Source organism: Pteronotus mesoamericanus, unplaced genomic scaffold (genome assembly GCF_021234165.1).
Source record: "Pteronotus mesoamericanus isolate MK-2021 breed Mesoamerican mustached bat unplaced genomic scaffold, CSHL_Meso_final scaffold_21, whole genome shotgun sequence".
NCBI classification, from domain to species: domain Eukaryota; kingdom Metazoa; phylum Chordata; class Mammalia; order Chiroptera; family Mormoopidae; genus Pteronotus; species Pteronotus mesoamericanus.
Window position 1 is genome coordinate 4,926,765 of NW_026555310.1, and position 18,839 is coordinate 4,945,603.

Here is an 18,839-nt window from a genome sequence, read left to right on the forward strand (position 1 = left end):
GCAAAGGTGAGAGAGCTGGTGGGAGTAAAAATGACATCTTCTAGGCTCCAATAATAACTGTCCTCAGGCATTTGAAAAAGTCAGGCTACCCCTTATGCTCAAGAACCCACAATGACATCACCTGTGCTGTCAAATCCATATCCCAGTTCTGATTTCCTCCATACAAAACCTCCTCCATAAACCCACACTGCCCCCATTTCTCACCCTACCACGGTGATCTGCTCGCTATCCCACACAAATAATTTGCTCTTTCCTATCTGAGTCTCTTTATGTCCTTACCCTGCCTACATCCTACTCAAATTTTTTCTTTGTCCTTCAAATCCCATTTTAAATTAAGGAGCCTCTTTCCCAGAGGAACTCTTGATTAATCCCAGCCAGTCTGTGCACCCTATGTCCCCTCAGCTTTTATGTTCCTTTATTTGACCAGTAACATGATGCTTTAAGTTTCCAACCTTTTGGCATCTCTGGGCCACACTAGAAGAAGAAGAGCTGTCTTGGACCACATGTCAAATACACAAACACTAATGAAAACCGATGAGCAAAAAAAAAAAAAAAAGGTTTTAAGTAAATTTACCATTTTGTGTTGGGCCACATTCATAGCCATCCTGGGTCCCATGTAGCCCCCAGGGCCGCAGGTTAAACACCCCTGATACATCCTGCAACAGAAGTAATTTAAATAAAATGGACAGAGACTGTGGCTAGGGATCCCTTTGTATTTCCTTGCAGAACCCAGTTCAGAACTTGCATTTCCCTGACAGTCAGTACAGTGCAGATTATGAAGATTATGTGGTATCCCGAGGGAGGGCAAATAGTTGTTCATCCAAGGACCAATGAGAATAGAATTGATGGGAGCTCTGAGGCCCTCAAGGGCCTAGGTGGGCTATTTGCTTTTCCTCTTTTAAGCACGTGCCTAGTTAGTTCAACAGGGAAGGGACTCATCCCCACTGAGATAGCAAGTAGCTGAGAACAAGGTTTTATGATTTTTCTTCTCAGGCTTCCCTCCTCCTGTATCAGTGAGGAATCGGGGACAGCATTTTTCTGGAGAGGAGCGGAGTCTGTTCCCAGCGCCCAGTTCTCCATATTACTGGGAGGACCCCACCCCGAAGGAAGAAAAGGGAAGCGAGAGCATTTAAGGCCAAGGAGGCACTCAAGAGTCTTCCCATAGATTTACTCGTAACACGTATGCGGGAAAGCGAATTGCGAACACGGACGCTCACAACCACATAGACACGTGCACAGCCAGCCTCACAGAAGCACACATGCATGCCTGTGGGTCCGCGCGGACCTACTTAGTTTTCTGTGCTAAATATGCCCCCAATTTCACCTAGCTCGGTCCAGTCTGAGGTCCCGTACCCTGAGCACTGGGGAGGTTTACCAGGCCCGACCCCGCCCGGCCTGGGGAGAGCGCTTCTCTGTTAGGGGGGAGGGGCAGCCCTTCCTCTGGGGCGGAAGCGGCGCGCGCCGGCGGGGCAGACTTAGCTCTCGTCCTGGGAACATCTGGAGGAGCTGGGTGGAGCGTGCATCCAGGGTGAAAGTGGATTGGCTGTGTGGGAGAAGGGAGGCGGGACCTGGGCGAGGGGCGGAGCTCTCCGGCCCCTTTAAAGCCTTGACATCAAGAGGCGGCCCCAGCACCCCCCTTCTCTGCCCCTCGCCCCGGATCCTCGGCCATGGACCCGGCAGATCCAGCCTACCCTGGCCCAACTGAACACCTGATTTCGGTGAGTTGTGGCCTATTTGGCATTTAAAGGGCGGCGAGTGGTAGGGGTTCGTAAGCCTCGGGCTGGGGGTGAGGATTGTAAAGGATAAGGCTCTCGTGTAAGCCTTGGTTCGGAGGGGGCGCGCGGCTTCCTGCCGGGACCTCGCTGCCTGCCTCCCCCCGCCGCACTCTCCCCCAAGGGTCCGGCTGGGACTCTGTCCACCCCTACCCCACCCCCTCCCGCCCCCCGCGCCATCCTCGCGCACACTCCGTGGCCCCGGAAGGGAAACTTTCGGGAGAGGGGATGTTCCGGGGGCCGGTCTCCCTCCCTCTTTGAAGGCACTGACCTTGCCCCAGCTGCACGCTCTACCCCACCCGCATCCCACCGTCCGGGTACCGCTTAGCGGTGCCCGGTTGTTGCGGTAGGGGAGGCTCTTCCAGAAGCGCAGGCGCGGAGAAGAGCCCCGGGCTCCTCTTCGCACTTAGCAGTTCCCTTGGCCTGGGGCAGTAGGGCGTGGGAGACAGGGGGTAGGGGGGGCGGAGAGGCAGAGAGATCTGGGGCTCTAGGAACGACCCGTTGGGGTTTTGAGGGTCTGCGGATAGGAGGAGGGGAGCTCGGTGGACTGAACACTAAAGAGAGGCTGAGGGAGGAAGAAGGGCTGGGAAGGGAATGGGGCCAGGGCAGCGCCTGCAGAAAAGACTCTGGGTCCTGGCTGCGGTGCCAGAAGAATGCCGAGAATTTATCCGTGCCCGACACTCCCCTGGCCTAGCCCGACCAGGACAGCGGCTGTCCGAACCCCAGACGCCATCTCCTTATCCTGGGCCCAAGGTGGGATACAGCCCTGGCACTGCCCCAAGGGTACAGAGGGCCCTCACCTCCCGCAGGCCTGGTTTTCCAGGCGTGTCAGCACTATCCAGTCAGCCTGTCCAGCTACCTTTTAAATGCTGTCCTTCCTGAGGAGCTAGGGGTCTTAAGCTGAGGAATTTCCCAGGGCTAAAAAGGCAGTTCCTCTTATTCCCTCTCTACTCCTCTCTGTCTCCCACAGGTCCTCCTCTCTAAGCACAGTTGTCTGCCAGAGGTAGTGGTTGGAAGCAGATACCTGGGACAGGGATGGTCCTGAGGGACAGTAAAGAGAGGGTCAGTGCCTAACCATTGTGTGATCAGTACTTTTGGGGATAATGGACCTAGCCCAGTCACATTGTTGCTGACCCTCTCTTGCAAGACATTATGCCAGCTGACTCTGAGTCTCCTTGTCTGGCAAGAAGGGAGACACAAAACTCACTTTCCAAATTGGCCCCTTGTCTCTCTCAGAACAAACTGGGTTGTTGTACTTCCTGCGTCAAAGGAATACAAGTATTCCTATCTGGGGAGATTCACAAATAGTTCAACTCTGGTTTTTTTCTTGGGCGGGGGTTGTTTTTTTGAAAGATTTTACTTATCTTGAGAGAGGGAAGGGAAGGAGAAAGAGGGAGAGAAACATCAATGTGCAATAGAAACATCCATCAGTTGCCTCTCGCATACCCTCAACTGGGGACCTGGCCCACAACCTAGGCATGTACCTTGACTGGGAATCAACCAGCAACCTGGTTCGTACGCTGGTGCTCAGTCCACTGAGCCACACCAACCAGGGCTCAACTTTGTTTTCAGAGTGTGTGGTCTATGTCTGAGGTGGTGTGGGCTCTCCATCATCTCTGTCCCACTCAGCCCTTTGGGAGAGTGTGAGAACCTGGAGAGGCAGGTAGAGCCCAACATGCCTGAGGACCAAGCCATTGTCACTGTGGACTGAGTCAGAAGCTCTGGTCCCTGAGCTTCCTAGCTTGCTGTGTGACCTTGGACAAGACAGTTTGCCTCTCTGGGCCAGCTTACCCTACCCATAAAATTCACCAATTAGATTAGAGAGCTCTAACATTTCCTTCCACTTTTGATACTGTGTGGTTCCCCTGATTAGTGAATCTAGAGGGAGAAACGTGCTCTGGCAGGATGGAAAAGGAGGTGTTGGGTGAAGTGGTTCTAAATCTCACAGTTACTTGGGATTAGAACCTTGGATGGAGGGGAGTAGACTCCCTTATCCTGCCTAAGAGTAGCCTTTGTCCTACTCACACCTGGTGCCTTGAGCTGTGAACTCTTGCTGCCTGGGGTTTGGCCCACCCTTCAAGGCCTCTGGTGAGACATCCTGGCCTGGTGGGCCAGTCTTTGAGTTGGGCCTGTGGGGAGGGGTTGAGAAAGGAGGAGGCAGCCAAAGACCAGCAGGGTAAGCAGATTCCCAAGAGACAGTTTTCATCTCAGCTGTTGGGACTTGTTTTAGGATCAGGGCCAGAGAGCACAGCACACTCATCTGCCCTCTTATTGGAAGAAGACAAGGAGGGCACACTGTTGTTGCCCATTCTATTTCCTGCCCTACTCACCTCACCTCTGCACTCACACCCCAGCTCCCAGTCAAGGGGCTAAGGAATCTTCCCTGCTGCCCTCACCCAGCCCAGCCAGCCTCCCAGTCCCTGACATGCTAGCCCAGCAGCTGCAGAGGCAGGCCGCCCCTACCCCACCTTTCCCAGCCTCCTTCCCTCAGGGATTAGGGCTTTCTCAGGAGTCAGGCTCCCCAGGTTGGGACTTGCTCTCTAGCCCAAGAGCCAAAGGCCTTCAAGTTCTCCTTGTTTGTTTTCATCCTTGGTATCCCAGGTGCTGAGTGGGATGTTGAAGGAGAAGTAGTAGTTAGAGGGGCCTTGGGATTGGTTGGATGAGGGGCACATTCTCCTGCATTGCCCTTCCCTGTGCCAGCCCCCATGGGCCCTGCTACCCATGGGAGTGAAGCTGCGGTAGGAGGTATTTAAGGTACATCCCAAGGAAATCTTTCTGGCTGCTAGGAGGCCCTGGAAGGGAGAATGGAAGCTCCCAGGGAGGTCAGTTTCCCAGCAAGTGGGTAATGGTGGAGTCCCTGTCAGAGTGGAGGATGCAGCTGTTGCTAGGCAGAAGCTGCTGTTCTCTCTTGGGGTGTGGCTGATGCTGGCCAGCCAGAGACCTCTTTAGAAGCAGGAGGAGAAAGGACCCTTGTTTGCTAGCTGAAGTGGAGTCTCAAGCCCCATCAGCCCTGGGTCACCAGAACTATCAGAACAAATGCTGCTTCCTGCCCGTGCTTCCTCTGGCTCCTCCCCCGATTCACCACCACTGTCGGCTGTGGCAGTCCTCACCCAAACTTGGCAGGCTCCTGCAGCTGCACTAATGGACTGATTGGATTTTCTATACTCAGAGTTTGGGGTTTCTGATTGAACATGCAAATTTATGTAAATCAATCTGGGATTCGCCACCACATCAAAACAACTTAGAATCATAGGCTGGAAGGAATCCTAGAAACAGGCTAGTCCAACGCCCTCCTGTTTAAAATGGGGAAACTGGAGTCCAGAGGGGAAAGTGATTCATACAGTGATGAATGTCAGGCACGGCTCCTGACTTAGGGTCAAGTGTTTTCCACAGAACCATTCTGCCTTAGTTTCTGGTGCATGAGGAAGCCTGGCTGATGAATTTAAAACAGAGACAGCAGTTCTTGAACCTGAGATTATGGAAAGCTGGGACCTAGGAGGGGCAGAGTATTATTTCTGGAACCTCCCCCAGAGGCTCCAGTCAGCTGTCTAATATGTGGAAGTAAAACAACTCCAAATCCCTTCTAACATCCTTAGTACTTTTCCCCAGGTCCTGCTCTGGAAAGTTAGAGGACAAGGTCATTGGTTGCTGCCTGGCTTGGCAATTATGGTTTTCCTGGAGCTGAGATTGCATCTGTCCCCAGCATCTCTCACAGGACCAGGCACATACAGGCTGTGGATAGATCTGCACAGATGATGCCTTTACCCTTACGTTCTCATTTGAGCCTTCACCGCTTCCCTTTGTGGCTACCATGAGAAAAGATCTTTGGTGTTTTATGACTCTTTGCCCACCCTCCCCTGCCTTTTGGAGGGCACAGGCCAGCTGGACCTCCTCTGCAGTTTTCTGCAGGATGATCAGCCCGAATAGGCCTTGCTATAGGATCTCATTATTCTAAGATCAGTGCCACAGATGAAAGGGGGCTGCAGAAACGGGCTCAGTTTCCCAAGAAGCAGTCTCCCTACTTCGTGATGGGTTCTTGAACTGACCCACGCACCCAGTTGCAGGATGCCCCCAACCGCTCCCTTTATTATTGCCTGTGGCATGGGATGGTTTGGAGGGCGGAGCCCTCACTTACACTATGGTGTCTGCTCCCATTGCAGATGGCAGAGCTGCTCAAAGCAGCTGTCAGCCTGCTTTGCAGAACTTGGGGAGAGTGGGGTATATGGGCTTAAGATCAGAGGCCCTGGCTCCCAGCCAGGGCTACCACCAAGCCCTGCTGCAGCCTGGGGAGGGAGCTTGAGACATATGTTTAGGGACCAAGATCTGGCTGACTCTGGAAGGAGTACCCTTGAGTATGCTCTCAAAACACAACAGCTAAGGAGCTGGCACCTTCATTTCTTCACTGCCCGGGGCCCTGGCATCCTTAGCTCTGTGTGAGGAAAAATCCTTTTCCCTGGGCCTCAGTTTCCCAGGCTGTGCTGATGGATTAATAACACATCATCATTGGGGTGTGGCACCTGCTCGGTAATTACCGTTTTCTCAGCTCTGGGAGTTACACAGATGAAAGAGGCCCGAGAAGGCCAGGCTGTTATTAAGGTGAATTACCATTGCTGTTATTACTGATTTCTAAAAATCCAGCAGTCTCTGAGAAGAGCGCAGTCAGGCACAGCTCTCTAAACCTTCTATTTGGTCTTTGAGCTCTGGGAATTCTTCAGTCCTCAATAAGTGTTTTTTGTTGTTTTGTTTTGTTAATGTATAGATATTTGTAAAGGAGAGACAACTGAGTTCTGCAGCCCCTGCTTTGCCTTCAGGGCGTTGCCTGCAGGGTGCTGCCTGGGGCATTGGTCTGCCTTCTCAGTTGTCCCTCCCTAAAAACTCTCCAGGTAGGGGAATAATGAGGCTTTTCCTGAACAGGATTGTGAGGGTCCCTGGAATCCTGGGTGTGGCCCCAGGGTTCTCAGCCGCTATAGTTCCCAGGGGCTGTTCACCCCCAGCTAGCTTGAGTGGGGGCTGTAATTGACCCTTTTGTGTGAGGATCTGTTGAGACACCCCCAGAACCTGCCTGCGCAGCCCCAGGCCTATTCAGGAGTCACCCAGCTTTACCCCCTCCTGCCCCAAACTCTCACCTTGCTCAGCCTCCCACGTCTGCCCCTGCCCTTGGCCAGATTCTCTTCACCCCCTTCCCAGAAACCTGGAAAGGGCTCTTACCAATCAGAAGTGGCCCTGATCAACTTGTGAATAGTTGGGGGCCACACCACAGTCTGGAGTGGGAGGGCCTCTCTTCTAGCCCAAGGAGAAATTTCTGGGAAGAAAGGGAGTGGAGACGCGGACATCCCTTGGCCAGAGTCTCCCACTCATCAAGCCAGACCTTCTTACCCTCTTCTGTTCCAGGGGCCCGGTTCCTGCTTTCTAATGGGGGAACAGAATAGACAGCCCCAGATGGGAGGCTGTAGAAATCACCTGCTCACATGGTTATTTGTTCTAACATTTTTAAAAAGTCTGATTTTATTATTTAACTAGATTTTTTTTTTTTATCTAGTGCAAAAATCAGAATGATACCAAAAGCCAGGCACTGAGAAACCTTGCTGCCACCTCCACTCCTTTCTCCCTCCACAGATAAATCATGCGTTCGTTTCTTACATATCCCTCAAGAGTTTCTTTACACAAAAACAAATACAAATATGTATTCTTTTTTTTTCTTCTTACCCAAAGGACAGCATATAGCATACACTATCTTCCTCTGTCGCCTTACCTGTTGGCAATATCTGGGTGTGCACAGATTTCTTCTGGCATCTCTGTCACTTTCTGACCTTTACCACTCACCCCGTGGTCCCCCAGGAGACCCCAGGCCATGAGCAGGGTTCATTCATCTTCATATACTGGATCTCACTCAGGTGCAAGGGGTAAGCCGAAAGCAGCCCAAGAAATTCTCCAGCAGTGGTCAGCGCACTCATTCAGTCAGCACTTAACTATGTGCTGGGTGCTGCGCTAGACTCGGGAGGTAAAGTGCCCATCAAAAAAAGCCCATATTAATCAAATAATTAAACAGTTTTAGAATTACAGCTGTGATGAAGGCTGCAAAGAGAGGACATAGACTGTAAGAGTGAGTAATCAGACCTGGCCCACCTTGGGGTAGAGGGTGAAGCAGGGCAGGAGCCCGGGGCCAGAACTGCAGATGTGGCACCATGTGACCTGGAAAGCTGGGTTTTTGAACTTGACTTCAATGGCTTCTCTTCTTCCCCCTCCCCCAGTCTGTGCTCTTGAGTTTTATTGTGTCCAAGATGTGAAACCCCTTCTCCACCAGATGGTGTTGACAATGCCTGCTCCCCGCCCCTGCCCCAGCCTTCTTTTCCCCAGCCGTGGGCCTTCCTTTCCACTGTAGGCTGAGGGGAAGCTGGGGGGGTGTTTGCTTCTTACTTCCTCTGTAGACAGCACCTCACTTCCTGTCCCTGGAGCTAGGAAAAGGTTAAAGCTCTTGGCTTTGCTGTCCCTTCCTCTCCACTACCCCACCTCCTGTTTTCCTGGGAAGAGGGTAGGCCCTGGAGGAGGAAGGCAACATCAAAGCCAATGGTTGCTCCCCAAAGGCCCTGCTGAGCTCCTCACTCCCACTGCCCTACCCCACACAAGGAGACCTGCCTTTTCAGTTGTAGTTCATTTCCAGACATGATCTCATCTTTTTCTTCTATGTCCTGCAGGGGGAGGGGAATCAGAGCTCAGCCCATTTTACAGATAGGAAAGCTGAGTCCTAGAGGGTTTCTAGGCTTCACCTGGGTCATGCAGTATGGCCAAACCTGAACTGGAATCTGGGAAGCCTCTTCCCATTTGTGGACACAACAAGAACAGAGCCCAGTGGAGGCTTGTGGGTGAACTAGAGCTAGTTCTTCCTCCCAGAGCGCAGCTGGCAGCATAGGAGGTCACTTCTGGGCCCTGGCCAAATGGTGCCCACTGAGCCAATCCTGAGCTCCCTGGACACAGGGGGCTCTTGGCCAGCCACAGCCTGCCTGTTCCCTTTGAAGAAAGAGGCCAGGATATGAAGCTTGAGGGCGTGAACACTGGTGCTGAGCATGTGGGTTGGAGGACAGATGCCCACCTTTCCTGGGCCTGCTGGTACCACCTGAGAGCCAACAGGCTACGCAGCCTCCCAGACCCTTTTTCTCCTGCATCTGAGAGCAGATAGCTGGCATTCCAGCAGTCAGCTCTGCTATCGCTTCCCGGAGCCTCTCTGCCTCTGGTCCTCCTGTGGGACCTAGTTTATGTCTCTGGTTACGCCCGGGATATTGAAAAGATGCTGACTCTTATTCAGTCAGGGGATAAGAGAGGAGCTTCCTGGGCCAGGGGACCAGGAAACACCTTCAGATGCCCTTTGATCCAGCTGCACTGAGTCATTCTGCTTCCCTTCACACTGAGGGATTCCTGCCTCCTTATTTCTGTTTATGCACTTTCTTCTGACTGGAATGACCCCCTTCCCTTTTCCTTGTACCTAAGTCCTACCCATATCTATGAAGTCTCAGTTTACTTGATGCTTCAAGCTCTGAAAAACTCTTAAAGCTTCAGCTTAATATTTCTCTCCTGATTTTTCAAGTTCTCCAAGACTTATGTAGAACGCCTTTCACAGTACAGCTGTTTACCCTGCTTGGCTTATGTTCCCTACTGACTGAAAGCTCCAAGGAGTCTAAGAGTTGACCCATATCTGAACTGCCCCCTAGTACCCAGCATATGCCTCATACTGAGTGGTCTGTCCGGAAATATCTCTAGATTGAATAAGTTAGTCTCATTTGCCAGAGGGAGTCACTGAGGCCTGGGAATGGGTTGAGAGCTTAGAAAAGGTCATATCAATGTTAGGGACAAATATGAAAATGTCCCTTGTTCACCTCCCTGTATGGTTTGTCAGTGGGCCCTCAAAGCCATTTGGGCAGGAGACAGTCGAGGGTCTTTTGGGGAACCTGATGAGCCCCGTGTATATTCTCACCGTCTTTTCTTTCTGGTCTTTTTCTGCCTGGAATGAAACAGGTCACCAGGCTCGAGGCCTCATGGACAGGAGCAGTGTGCTGGCAGGGAGCGTGGAGGGAGTACAGAGATACAGTCAGGGTCCCTCCTCAGGGAGCCCCGCTTCTAACAGCGTGGCAAATCCCCTCTTCCTCACAGGGGAGTCCTAGAACACAGGACACATTACAGTTTCAAATATTGATCTGCAGGAGGCACTTTAAGAATAAACATCAGTGTGGGCCCTGTCAGTCCAGGTCAGCTTTTCAGAAGAATTGCTCTGGGGCCAGACCGGGCCAGATGAGGGCAGCGCTGCCAGAGTCGTGTTGAGGGCTTTGATCTGTCCAATGTTGTAGGAGGTCATGGGGAGATTTGAAGAGGGAGGGAACCAATCAGATTTACAGTTTTAGAAAGAAGGTTGCTCTGGTCGAGCTCCAGTAAAGCGATAGTGGCCCTGGCCATGTATCTCAGTTGGTTAGAGTGCTGACCCCATACATCAAGGTTGCAGGTTTGATCCCCAGTCAGGGCACATACAAGAATCAACCAGTGAGAGCATAGATAAGTGGAACAACAAATCCACTTATTGAGATGTTTCTCCCTCTCTCTCCCCCCTCCCTTCCTCCTTCCCTTTCTCTCTCTCTCTAAATATCAATTTTAAAAAAGAAGCAATTGTGGCAGGGAAAATACAAGATAAACCTGGAACAACTTATTGTGCCAGAAAATAAGCAAATGGTAAAAAATGAATTTTTTAAAATGGAGATTAGAGGCGTGTTAAAAAGCTATAAGAGCTAACCCAAAAGAATCCTCATTGGCCAAAGCTGAAATTTAAGCAATGAGATAAGTGACGATAATATTGAATTATCCAAATATTAAAATTAATGTCCATGAGCTCATACTAATGTAAATATGTAATTAAGTAAATAAATGGGAATGAAAGAACAGCTCTTCCTTACAGAAAACTTCCAGTTAATAAACGTACAGGGAAGGAGGGAAATGGAAAATTATCATTAGAACACTGTATCAAATGTTGCAAGTAAGCCACTGAAAATTTCAGTGGAAACGGATATGTGCATGGTCATAAAATATTGCTCCCCAAATATTAATTACCAAAGGAAAAAATAGTAATTTTACGGTGGACAAACCTACTAGTAGACACCACCTGACCAAGCAATCAAAGTTAATGTCACGTATGACCCCTGATATAATGCACTCAGAAGGCCATATCACCTCTATGGTATTCTTTTCAAACATCCATAACCTCAATCTAATTGGAGAAAACAAACCCAAATTAGGTAACATTCTACAAAATACTGACCAGTTCCCTTCCAAAGTGTCATGGTCATAAAAGACAAAGACTAGAACTTGTCATGAATTGTAGGTCACTAAGGAGACATAGTGATTTAGTACCATGTGGGATCCTGGATTGCGTGTTGGGATGGAACATCAGTGGAAAAACTGGTAAGATCTGAATAAAGTCTGTGGTTTCATTTTTAAAAATGGTTCTGCTAAAGAAAGTTGTAGAAGAATGAGAACGTGCTGCTATGTCTGTTTAAAAAGAATAAAATACACACACACGCACACACACACACGCGTGCACACACACAGAAATAGAGGTAGAAGATGGGCTAGGCCAGGATGGGCAACCATAATAGACAAGGGGAGTCATCCAGGACGCAGTGAAAAGTCATCAAGAAAGTGAAAAGACAACCTACAGAATGGGAGAAAGTATCTGCAAATCGTATATCTGATAAGGAACTTAGATTCAGAATATAGAAAGAATTCTTACAACTCTATAATAAAAAGACATATAACCCAATTTAAATATGGGCAAAATATCTAAATAGGCATTTCTCCGAGAAAGATCTACAAATGGCCAATAAGCACATGAAAAGGAGCTCAACATCGGGGAAATGGAGATCAAAACCATAGTGAGATATCACTTCACACTTACCGGAATGGTGGGTCAGAAAATCAGACAATAACACGTGGTGAGGATGTGGAGAAATTGGAAGCGTCATATACTATTGGTGGGATTGTAAAATGGTGTATCCATTTGGAAGACAGGTTGACAATTCCTCAAAGTTAAACCTAAAGTTACCATATGACCCAGCAGTTCCACTCCTAGGTACATTCTCAAGAGAAATGAAAACATACATCCACACAAAAACGTGAACGGGAATGCTCAAAGCAGCATTATTGATAATAGCCAAAAAATGGAAACAACCCAAGTGGACAAACAAATTGTGGCGTGGTCATACAATGAGATACCGTTCGACCATAAAAGAGAATGAAGTGAAAGAAGCCAGTTACAAAAGGACCCTTATTTTATGGTTCCATTCGTATGAAATGTCCAGAATAGGGAACTCTATAGAGACAGAAAATTGATTATTGGTTGCCTAAGGTTGGGGGAGAGGATACTAACTAAAGGGTAATGAAAATGTTCTAAAATTGACCGGTCATGATTGCGTATACCTGTGGACATACTACAAACCACTGAATTGTTTGCTTTAATTGGCTTAGTTGTATGGGATATGAACTGTGGCTCAAAGCTATGTTAAAAAAAAAAAAGTCCAGGAAGAAGTGGCCACCAGAGGTACTTGTGCCTGAGAAGGTGTTGGAGACTGAAAAATATTGTTTGGGTTTAGCATTGTCGCAGTTGCTGCTGAAGTAGGACCAGGCTGAGGGGGAGGCGAGAAAGGAAGATGGGTTTGTTTGTTTGTTTCTTGAGAAGTTTGGCCGTGAGAGACAGAAGAGGGCAGAATCTGGGGAAATGTCAGGGGGAAATTATTAAGATGAAAGACACCTGAGGTGTTTTAAAGGTAGATGGGAAGGTTCCTTCCAGGGGGTCACTAACGAAGACACACGGGAAGGGTCCGGGCAGGAAGGACCACCTTGCCGGGAAGAGGGCAGCCCGCCTGCTGTACCAGGCAGAGATGCAGAGATTTTGATGGCACTGGGAGGGTGGTGGCAGGAGATTTGACGGGTTTTCCCTCTGCTGGCTTTCATCCCAAAAGGATGGATACACCAAAGGGAAACAAGAGGTGATAAGCCAGAAGTCTGAGGAGAGTGGAGAAGTGATAAGCCAGGACTTTGTGAAGCAGTCATGTCAGAGAATGAGAGCATCTAACAGGAAGCCTCGGCAGGACTGACCATCTGGCTGAGATGGCTTTCCTTTGATGAGGAAAAAGTGAGAAATAGTGGGAGTAAAAGCCTGGGGACAGGCGTGCCTGTCAAGTCCTGTCCCTTCCTACCCTCAGCCTCTAGAGTCTATGGAAAGAAGCATTGATCTAGAATGCTAAAGTCAAGAATCTTCCAGATTCCAAGGTCTTCTAGAACTGCACTGTTAGCACAGTTGTGCACAGTACACTGACTGCATGTGGTTATCAAAATTTAACGTTCAGTTCCTCAGTTGGACTAGCCACATTTCAAGTGTTCAGTAGCCACGTATGATTAGTGGCTACTATAGTGAATAGCACAGAACAAACATTTCCATCATCACAAAAAATTCTACTGGACAGTACTGTTCTAGAAAAGCGATTCTCAAACTGTTTGACCTGAGGACCCCTCTGCCACAACGATGTTCAACCTTTTTCATCTCATGGCCCTCGTAAGCTAATTACTAAAATTCTTGCGGCACACCAAAAAATATATACTTTTGCTGATCTAACAAAAAATAGGTATACTTTTGATTCTTTCACACCAGACAGCTATTGTTGTGTTGGCTGTTGGCATTTTTTATTTGGCAAACTAAGGGAAAAGGTCAGTGCTCCTGATGAAACAGTCAGGTATTACATATTTTAAAAATTCTTGCAGCACACCAGCTAGAATTCACTGCTCTACACTGCTAAAAATTAACATTTTATGAAAAATAATTATATAATTTCTAAAACAAAAATAAATAGTAAAAAGAATGGCATTGTTCTTCATTTTTGCAAATCTGTCATATCTGACTTAATAGAAGACAGCTGGATTCTCAATACCTACTTCTTTATTCAGTCTTGTGATACCACATATCATATAGTCTCTGGAAAATGCTACTACATACTTACATGAGAAAGAATAAAAAAGGCAAGTAATGTCTTAGTCATATTATGAAAATAATTTTGACCCTGTGGCTTCAGGGTCCCTGGACCACACTTTAAGAACCACTGTTCTAGAAAAACCTCCACTTGACATGAAGGAACTTGTCCCTGAGTAACTGTGTGATTTGCCTCAAGTCACACAGCAAGTAAATTGCAGTGTTGGGACTAGACTCTAAATCTTCTGCCTTCTGGTCTCAGGCTTTTTCCAGTGCCCTTGGCTGGGCTAGGACGGGCCCCCTGGGCTTTAGGCTTCTTGGCTGCAGAGCCCCTGGCATGTGGCCCTATAAATAAACCCATTGTGTCTGTGTCAGAGCCCCTTCCCTCTCCCCACCCCTAGCAGCTGCTTTTCTGTTGTTGGCTTACGCTCTGGACAGGGAGCACGAAGCATTCTGGGGAGGCAAGATAAGCCCTCGGGCTCCTCGCACGGCTGCCCTTCCTCATGCCCTGCCTTGAAGGGCAGGTGACTGATCCCACTGTCAGTTCAAAGAACCCACATCATAGTGTGGAGGTTTTTGGAGTGGCTGTGAAGAGGAAGTTAGAGGGGGAATTCAGGGGGCCCCTTCCCCATGGACAAGTGCCCCTCAGAAAGGCTATTGTGTCTTAGGACCAGTTGTCAGGAGGAGGGAAGGAAATTCTCATCTTTCCTCTTTCCCTGAGAGGGGAAGAGACCCGTTAGAATTCTTAGGGTTAAAAGATGCTTTGGGCTAGAGACGAAGGTGCATGTTCAGGCCTCTGTCCTTATATCCCTCCCCACACCCCAAGGCAGCCCAGGGCTGACCCTGGCTGGGAAGGAGTGTTTGCTGTGGGTGTAGAAGTTGCTGTTTACAAGAGGACTCTTGGGTGTGACAGGGATTCCAGAAAGCAGCTGGGGGGTGGGGGGAGCAGAGGGGGAAACCGTTGGTGTTATGGATGATTCTGTTATTAAAGGGAGCTTCTCCGTCTCTGCCTCCCTGCAGCTGCCCACCCCTCCCCCACCTCCTGTCCCTGGCTTCTCTCCCTAGAGGACTCTGGGGGGAACAGCTGGTGAGTGAGGGGCTCATCAGGGCCCCAAGGCCTTGGCGAAGGGCCCAGCTTAGGGAGCATGGCGGACGGGCTTGCTGCCACTTCTCTGGCCCCTTCCTCCCAGGCCTGGACTGGAGTTCAGCCTGTGCCCTGGCCGGGGAGGGAGGGGGAGCTGCAGACCTGACTCCTTTGATCTGGCTGCCTGAAAGGCCAAGATAGATCTCTTTTGCAGCCCTGGGAGCCCCTGTCCCCTCCTGGCTTTAAAGGGGCAGTGGCTGGTGTGACTCAGTGGATTGAGTGCTGGCCTGCAAACTAAAGGACTGCAGGTTTGATTCCAGGTCAGGGCACATGCCTGGGTTGTGGACCAGGTCCCCAGGTGGAGGGGGATTGTGCAACTGATTGATGTTTCTATCACACATCGATGCTTCTCTCCCTCTCCTTCTCCCTCCCTTCCCCTCTCTCTAAAAATAAATAAATAAATAAATAAATAAAAGGGGGCAGTGGGTAGTAGGGCCATGACTGACTAGGCTGAAGAGATAGTGGGTCACCTAGATTCACTCTGCAGTTGGGCTGAACCGGCCACATCCCCAGGCCAGGGATGATTCCCCCCCCCCGCACCCCCCGCACCCCCCACACAAGCAGCTCTTCCCCCTTCCCTGTCCCTGGCTCTTTGCAAACTGCCCTCACCCCCCAAGGACTGGCCCGAGAGGCGCTTTTCCTCTGCCTCCCTCCTCTCCGCACTGAGGTCATCTCCCTCTGAATCAGGCCTTTGTGGGAGGCAGCACTGCCCATTGGTTGGCAGTTCTGGCGGGAGAAGCCGCCAGTTCAAGTCAGAGCTTCCACCACCACAGCTTCATCTCTGCCCAGCCCGGCTGGACTCATCCAAGTGCAGACCCAACTCCCCACATCCAAGATGTGTTCTGGGACTGGAGGAGTGTTTGTACCGGGACCATCCTGAAAAACCCAGGCTGGGGGATTCCCCTGGCCGCAGGTCAGGATGGACACAAGCCGTGAGTAGCTGTGGGCTTGGGAGAAGGGGAAGGGTGCTCGGCCCCTGGGCCAAGGGGCCCCCAGTGACACTCAGCAGGGGCAGCCACTGGGGAATTAACCTCGGTTGGTTTTTTTTCCCATGAGATTTACTCTGAAAACCCAGACTCTGAAGGGCCTAATTAGGCTGATTGGGAGCCAGAGGTGGTAGTATCTCTCTGGATCTTAATATTCCCCAGAGGAGTATAAAGATACAGGAAGTTTTCCTAACACCATAGAAATCTTGAACTCAAATTCTGGTCTGACTCATAGCGTGAGCCCCTCCCCACCACCAAGTTCAAGGGCAGGCCTCTTCCCTGTGACTCTTAACAACCCCGGCCAAAAGCTTCCTGCCTTATGGCCCTGCAGACACAGAGAAGGGCCCTTAGCCTGAGTGGGCCAGACCACCTTGACCAAGGGCAGCAGACGACTGCCCCAGAGTGAGGCTGAGTCACAGCCTGCCTGCAGTCTACGTTTTCGAGACCTCTCCTAGTCTCAGACAGGGAACCGGAGATGCACGTTGCAGAGTTCTTGCTCTTGGGTGGCTTATTACTTGGAGGGTATCTCCCAGGTCACAGTGGTACTCAAGCCTCCCTGCCCTGAGACCCACACGGGCTTAGATTGGAGGGTGGCAGGTTGGCTCTGTGGGGTGTGTTGGGTCCCCACACTCCTTGACACGCATAAAACCACATGTACGTAACCCACAGCCAGTCCTCACATTTGGGGCCTTGAGTCTATACTGGGTGCTCACTTTGCTTATTTGTTGGTTTATTGGCTGTGTAGATAGGGCGCTGTATTCTCCAGAGTGATGCATGCTAAGGAGGACTGGGCTTGGGCCGATGACCCTACATGTACAGAACTGAATAAAGTGGGTCCCAGAGAAGGGCGATGGGAAGGATGGAGATGGGCATTCCAGCCAGGGATGTGTTCAGTCCTGTGCTGGTTCCAGTCTGGAATCCAGGGAGATAAAGCAGCTCTCAAGATGGTCACTTCTAAGCAGGGCATGCCTGCTGGGCTTGGAGAGCTTTCTATACCACGTCTTCCCACTGGACATCTGATACCTCCTGAGCCCAGGCAGGAACGCCTGACCAGTGAAGCCCCAGGGCCTGGATCTGATCCTGAAAGTCTGCAACTGTGACTTCTCCATCCTCCTCTGGTGCCAGCTCCACCTCCCCTGGTTCGGGATCTTGGTTCAGGGGCTGGCAGCAGCAGCAGCCAGCTAGGCCTGTATCCATTTCCTCCTGCCATTCCTCAGGCTCCGCACTGCTCCAACCCCCGGTGCCTTCTGTAGGGCCCTGGTTTCTCAGTCTGATTGGGGGAGATACATTCAGGGCCCCTGGTGTCTCCCCCGAGTACTACTGCTGCTCAGGCCGGGAGCTGCTCGGAGCCTGAGGCTGAACCCTGTATATATATACACATTTTTTTTTTAAGGAAGTGTTACTCTCCTAAACCACCTTCCCCTTTAGTTTGGTTTTTGTTGTGTGAAGAACGTAAGACTTGGGTGTCCACAGTTCTAGCTTTACCCTTCCCTGGCCCCTGGCCGCTGCCCTGTCCACCCCACTGCTGTCCTCCACCCGCCCGACTTCGTTCTCACACTCCCCGGCGTTTCCGCCCTGCCCCAACCTGTCTGTTCCCTGGGAGTGTCTGCTGGGGAAGCAAACGGGGAGGGGGCTGAGGGGAAGCTAGCGATGAGTGGGGGCAGGCCTCCTCTCCTGCAGTAGGGGAGCCGCCAACCCCAGCCAGTCGGCGAAGGCGCTGAGATGAGTGTTGTGGGGCGGGGAGCGGTGGAACTGGCCCAATGGTGGAGATAACCCAAGGCCTTTGTTTTTTTTGTTAAGGTTTTATTTATTTCTTTTTAGAGAGAGGGGAGGGGAGGGAGAAAGAGAGAGGGAGAGAAACATCATATGCAAGAGAAACCTCAACTGGTTGCTTCTTGCACGCCCGCAACTGGAAACCTGGCCCGAAACCCAGGCCTGTGCCCTGACTAGGAATCAAATCAGCGTCCTTTAGGCTCACAGGCTGGCGCTCAATCCACTGAGCCACACCAGCCTGGGCCCTTTTTTGGTTTTAACCCTTGTTTGTGTCTGTGGGAAGGAGGATGTGTCCTGAATTTCTTTTTTTCGTTCTTTTCAAGGCCTGTTTCTAAATATATCAAACATGATAATGTTGTAAGCAAATGACGTTATACTAAATACATCTTTATAATGTTAAAATAACAAAGCACTTTAGATTGTAGTAGAGTGTTAAAAATAAATATTACACAGATTTTTTCCTTTTCTTTGGTTTTCAGGAGCCCCCCCTGCCACACTGTTGTACACACACTTATCCTCTGGCTCAGGAAGGCATGGTCTCCCTCTTTCTAGGGCATCAGGCAGAGAAGAGTGAAAGCTGGGCCGGCAGGAAGAGGGTCAGAGTGGGGGAGTCCCCAGAGGACAGGGCGGATTGGGCGGCACCCTCAGATCTTCAGGGGCCCCTAAGTGGGCACCCCAGGGTGAACAGCCTGTGACTCAGGGTCTGCCTACCTGTGAAGAGACCAGAAGTGGGGGAATGTGGCAGCAGGTCCCGCAGCAGGGCTTTGCGCTGTGCCTGCGTCAGGATGTGATCATATGAAAAGCCTCCATTCACTAAGTTCATGCGTGATACTCTATACATTATCTCATTTCATCCCCCAACAACCCTTTCTGCATAGTATTTTTTTTTTAATCCTCACCTGATATGTTTATTGATTTTGTGGGGGGGGGGGGAGAGAAAAAAGAAACATTGCTATAAGAGAGAAACAATCGGTTGCCTCCCATAGGTGCCCCTACCAGGGATTGAACCTAAAACCTTTTAGTTACAGGATGAGGATGATGCTGAGCCACCGGCCCAGCATAGGGCTGGGCTCTGCATAGTATTTTTATCCCCATCATAAAAGTGAGGAAACAGATCTTGCAGAGTCAGGATTCTAACCCAGATCTGTTTAATTCCAATGTTC

General features: G+C 50.2%; 1 protein-coding gene and 1 pseudogene across 2 annotated transcripts in view; one reads left to right on the top strand and one right to left on the bottom strand.

The window, feature by feature from the left end:
* Positions 1 to 1,614: 1,614 nt before the first annotated feature.
* Positions 1,615 to 18,839, top strand: part of NCKAP5L (NCK associated protein 5 like) — a 38,821-nt gene continuing 21,596 nt past the window's right edge. For both annotated transcript variants that reach the window (XM_054591134.1, XM_054591133.1), the window contains exon 1: positions 1,615 to 1,718. The gene's annotated coding sequence lies outside the window, so the exon portion shown is untranslated. The remainder of the gene's footprint in view (positions 1,719 to 18,839) is intronic.
* On the bottom strand, positions 16,858 to 18,499 carry LOC129085104 (male-enhanced antigen 1-like; annotated as a pseudogene).